The sequence below is a fragment of the Heterocephalus glaber genome, unplaced genomic scaffold (genome assembly GCF_053883595.1).
Source record: "Heterocephalus glaber isolate CG9 unplaced genomic scaffold, H.glaber_assembly_v1.0 deba00001457, whole genome shotgun sequence".
NCBI classification, from domain to species: domain Eukaryota; kingdom Metazoa; phylum Chordata; class Mammalia; order Rodentia; family Bathyergidae; genus Heterocephalus; species Heterocephalus glaber.
Genome location: NW_028258305.1, coordinates 13,696,903 through 13,702,902, shown reverse-complemented (window position 1 = coordinate 13,702,902; position 6,000 = coordinate 13,696,903).

Here is a 6,000-nt window from a genome sequence, read left to right as displayed (position 1 = left end):
CTGCCTTGTTTTGCTTTCTCTCACCATTATACACGATATCATTCTATTTCCTTTGCCTGGAACACTCTTCTCTCCCTTCCCTGACTCACCGTTTCCCTCCCCACAACGTAGGAGAGAGTCCCTATTATGGGCACTGATAGTATTGCACACCCACGACCTTCACACTAACTCTTCAGCTTTTTTTTATTGTTTATTTTGAGACAGGGTCTTGGGTAAGTCACTAAATTGGCCAGGCTGGGCTCCAATATGTAATCCTCCTGCCTCAGTGCTGGGATTACAGGAGTGAACTGCTATGCCTGGCTGCACATAAATTTTCTTAGCTTTTACTACCCAAGCAACTTAACATTAGTCCCTATGGTTATTTGATTAACATCTGTTACCTCTGATAGATTATCTGTTCCACAAGGGCAGGGTCCCAGGTTTTGGTCACTATTCTATCTTCAGCAGTTAGTTGATATTCAATAACATTTTATTGAATGGAATTGAATATGGGTCCAAGTCCTCACAGCTGAAGCTGGAAGGCAAATTAACCTGAGGTTATTAACTGATTTTGTCCTTTCTCCATGGGAATCATGCAGGAACTTGAGATTTGGGAGGGGCCAGGAAACTGGGATAAAGATGTGTTTTTATGTCTTCATTACAGCAGAAAACCGGTATGTCTGCTCTGACAGTGCTGTCCCAGTGAGAACAAGTTCACATTTTGCTACTCACTGGAGGAACAGAGTGCCAAAAAGCACCATTCTCTACCTCCTAGTCTCTCTACTATTATCCTCATCCCTCATCCTTTTTTTTTTGGCCTCTGAGGAAACTCAAATTTCTTTCTAGATCCAGCTGTTTCCCGTCTTACTCTATCTTATTTAGGAATCAAACCCCACCAATCTTCTATTCTGAGATTCATCTTCTCAGTCCCCCACCCTGTGCATGCCCATACTTGTGGTCAAGCCCAGGGAGCACTTTATCAGTGAGATACATCCTCATTCCTTTTATTTTTTGAGACAGGGTCTTGCTAACTTGCCCAGACAGGATTCAAACTTGTGATCCTCCTATCTCAGTGATGGGATTACAGAGGTGTGTGGACTCTGGTGCAATCCATCTTTCAGCTTTCCTTTCCGAATACCTTATCTTCTTCATGATAACAAGTATCTTTCCCTCATTGTACTCTTGTGGAAATGGAGATTTCAATCTTTCCTTCTTTGTAAAACAGTCAGGCAACTCAAATTTTTTAGATGCTATCCTTTTCCCAGACTCTTGAGATTTTTTTTTTCCCCATTAAGTTTATTGGTACATTTTCGGTATAAAATACAGTTACATTCATCACTGGGATCTTGTACCATTACATGAGTATCTTGGTTCTTTTTTTTTTTTTGGTACCGGGGATCGAACTTGGATCCTTGCACTTGTGAGGCAGGCACTGGAACCACTGAGCTAAATCCCGGCCCTTGGTTCTTTTTTTTTCCCCTTCCCTTGCCCTCCCTTCACTCCCTCCACCTTTCCCTATTTGCAAAGACTTTGTTTCCATTTTTTTCCTTTTCTCATATTTTTTTCTTTTCCCTTTTTTCCTTTCCCCTACCCTTCCCACTTCCCCTGCACCTTTAGACTTTTTCTTCCTGTTACACAGTATCAATTATACATTTTTTTAAATTATAATATCAAGATCTAGGAGACATTACCACAGATTTTACAGAATTTAAAAGGATATAGAAAGCATATTTCAAAAATCTGTTTTGAAATAAATTTGACAACTTCTAAGAAGTACCTTGGAAGACACATTAATGAAACTAACTCTGGAGGAAATATAACATTTGAATAGCACCTATTAAAGAAAGTATATTCCTAGCTTGAAAACCTACCTATATGACAAGAGCAGGCTCATATACATTTTAACTGATAAATTATATCAAACAATTAAAGCAGAAAAAAGAAGGAACACTTCTCCCCTCATTTTAGGAAATCAACATTGTGCTAATACGAAGACTGGATAAAGATAATAGAAGAAAAAAGTATGAACATAGATAGAAATTTGTTTAACAAAACAAACTATTAGAAGTCAGATCTGGCAGGATGTAGAAAGTGGTTTTGTTATAGAGATGGCAATGTTGGTTCAGCTTTGGAAGATCCACTCCTAAAAGTCATCATTTCAACAAAGGAAAGGAAAAAGCCATATGATCCTGTCACTAGTTGGAGAAAAAGTATCAGACTAAATTCTACAACTGTTCATGGTAAAAGCTATCAGGAGACTAGAAGTAGAACAGAACCTTCTCAACAGATCAAAGACATGTGTACTCCATACTTCCCACGAGAACGCCTTATATGAATGGAGAAGATACAATGCTTTCTCCTTAAGGTGGGGAACTAGGGCAGATATGCTTACTCTTTATCTGTCCATTAAACTTTGAAATCTAGGCCCAAACCAAAATAGTCTGGCAATAAAATGACACAATTAGGATAGGATTGGCAAGGTAGAAGCAAAATCTTTATATGTAGATGAAATGATCATCTACAGAGAAAATACTAAGAAATCTCTAGGAGCCCCTAGAACTTCTATTTGAATTTAGCAGGATTAGAAAACACAAGCTATATATAAAAATTCAGGTCTGTGTATACTTGCTATAAATGAAGAATTGGATATTGAAATTTAAAAGTTACGTAGGAGTACAAAGTACCTAGAAAAGTTAAAAAAAAAAAACCAGTGTTGGAAGACATTTAGTACCTAATTTTAAGACTTCTTCTAAAGCTACTGTAATCAAGGCAGTGTTGTTGTAAGGAAAGACATACAGATTATTTGAATAAAACAGAGAATCTAGAAATAGAACCACACTTATATGGTCCACTGAGTTTTGAAAGATTATTTAACATTAGCATTTTATAGAATATAAACTCAATTCAAGAGCCAAGGAAGAGATAGTGTTTTCAGCAAATGGCACTAGAACACCTGGTATCTGTATATAAAAAATTAACCTCAACCCTTTATTTCTATACATGAAAATAACTTGAAGGGATCTATGAATCTAAATAAGAAAGCCTAAAAGTATAAAACTTTAAGAAGAAATTATAAGGGAAAATGTTTATGAATTCAGGGTAGGCAAGAACTACCTAGTATACAAAAGACATGATGTATAAAAGAAAGAAACTGATAAATGAGATTCCATCAAAATTTAGAACTTTAAATGACATAATTAAAATGAAAAGTAGTCCTTAAACAGACCATATTTACAATGCATATAACCTATGACCAGAATATATAAAGAATTCTTAGAGCTCATTAATAGACAACCCAATTAAAAAGTAGACATAAGAAGATGATAAATAGCCAGTACAGCACAAGGAAAGGTGTGCAACACTAGAATCAGAAAAATACTAATCAGTACAATAACAAGATTGAATTATACACTCATTAGGGAGATGAAGTTCAAAGTTTTAAAAGCCTTGTCATGACTTTTTCTTTTTGTTGCATTCTCCCCCTTTGCGTTTAATTTGTCAAGCCCAATGGATTCATTCTGCTGAGTTTCCTGGGGTTGTGATCCTCATTGCTTTTTCCTCGGGTATTGTCTAAAATTTTCTGGAGTGCCGGTTTGGTATTCATGAAGTTCCTGAGGTGCTCTTTATCATCAAAGTATCTTATTTCTCCATCAATTTTGAAAGATAGTTTTGCAGGGTACATCAATCTGGGTTGGAGGCTTTTCAAGCCCTTCTTTTAGGGCTTGAAATACATCACTCCAAGCTCTTCTTGCCTTGAGGGTTTGCATTGAGAAGTCTGCTGCGACTCTGATGGGCTTTCCTTTGTTTGTGATTTGTTTCTTTTCTCTCACTGCTTGTAGAATTTTGTTCTTCAGTTGGATTTCTGGAATCCTAACTATTATATGCCTATGTGTAGATTTTTTTTGATCAAGGCTAGTTGAAGTCCTGTATGCCTCACTGATCTGTATGTCAAGTTCTTTTCCCCTCCTTGGGAAGTTTTCTGCCATCACTTCTGTGAAGAGTTTTTTTTTTATGTCATCTGCACTCTCTCCTCTTTCTTCATTGACTCCAATCAGTCTTATGTTATTCTTCTTTGCATTGTCTAGCAGCTGCTGGATTGATTTCTCATGTTCCTTTACAATTTTAAAGCATTTTTTTTCTTTTCCTGGTCACTAATTGCAATCTTATCTTCTATATCTGAAATTCTATCCTCACATTGGTTCATTCTGCTGTGCGGACTTTCGATGGAGTTTTTAAATCTCCTGGAAATCTGTTTGCATCTGTTTTATGGATTCCATTTGTTTCCCATGTTGGGATTCCATCATGTTCCTCAGATCCTCTATTTTTTTAATCTGTGTCCTCTCTAGATTTATTAATCATGTCTTGCACCATGAGCAAAATCTTTGCTGTTATCTGAGTAATTATTTCTGATTTCATTTTTCCCAGATCCTCTTTTGTTGCCAGTTCAAAGAGTCCAGGTAGTTGAGTATCAGATTGTTCCATCTCGTTTCCCTTTCTGGTTTGTGTAGGTGATCCAGAAGTCTGTTTTTGAGGCTTGTTTACGTGTCCTCTCATTTCCCCGGGGGTGTGGGGGGTTGTTGCTTCTGCTTCTGGTGCTCTTGGGGCTCACCTTCCCTGCCCTAGGAGCTTGGGATGGTGGTGGGGGAGCTTCCCTCCAGATGCTGGGACCTGTTCAGCTTCTCTGCCCTAGGAGCTTGGGATGGTGGCAGGGGAGCTTCCTTCTGGGTTCTGGGACCCACTCAGCTTCTCTGGCCTAGGAGCCTGGGATGGCAGCAGGGGAGCTTCCATCCTGGTGCTGGGACCAGCTCACCTTCTCTGCCCTAGGAGCTTGGGATCCAGACTCTTGAGATTTTATATTCAGGCTCTATCACTAGATAAATATTTCTTCAAGTTAACTCTAGATAATGTTTAGTTGAAACTGGTTCATGTTGTTTTCAATGTAAACTCGTGTATTTGGTTTGAGAACAAAGGGCCATGGCAAAGGCACCATTTCTTATTTATTTATTATTTTTTTGAGACAGGGTCTTGCTATGTCTCTCCAGCTGGCCTCACTCACTATGTAGACTGGGCTGGCCCCAAACTCAGCAATCCTCCTGCCTCAGCCTCTTTAGTGCTGGGATGACAGGTGTGTACCACCACACCTAGCCCTTTTGTATTTAATGTAATGCTTACATGTATATTTGATAAATAAATGTTGCATTAAACCTGTTAAATTTTTTTTTTTTGGTCCTGGGGATCGAACTCAGGTCCTTGTGCTTGCTCAGCAGGCAGCAAAACCACTGAGCTAAATCCCCGGCCCCAACCTGTTATAGTTTTTGAAGAGTGATGTAAAATTCTTTCAGCATAGACAGATTTACCTGTCTCATAATAAAAATCCTTGGTTGTAAAACTTTTTTTTAGTATATGTGCTGCCAAAGCGAGCACCATTGTAAAACTCTTAGTATAGGATATTTGGGTCATTCAACCATGGGTACCCTGAAATTAAGAAACCATTAGGGTAGACCACGGGAAATACTGTAGTAGTTTGGGTAGAGTGATGGAGGAGCTAAGAAATGGGATTTCAGCAATTGAACTGTGAATGATTAGATACATGAGAGAGGGAGGGAGAAGGCATTCATGACTAAGCAGCTGATGGATAGCAGATCATTTCCAAAGAGATTTCTAGGAAGACTATTACCTAGACAATGTGCTAGATGCCACTGCCATTTTTTTCTTTGCATTCCTCTTTGTAGCTGTCATAAGAGATCCTACTCTTGGATAATGTTTTCCTACTTTTGGATATAACTCACATTTTTCTTGGTTATAATAAGATTCCAATTTTTCTTTCTCTGTATTTTTTTCTCAGATCAGCATGATTGAATTTAAGTACTATTTTTTTTTTTGCGACAGGCTCTCACTATATAATTCAGGCTGACCTTGAACTATGTACCCCAGGCTGGCCTCAAACACATAGTGATCCTCCTGCTTCAGCCTACCAAGTGTTGTGATTACAAGTAGGCACCACTACTCCCAGATGAATTT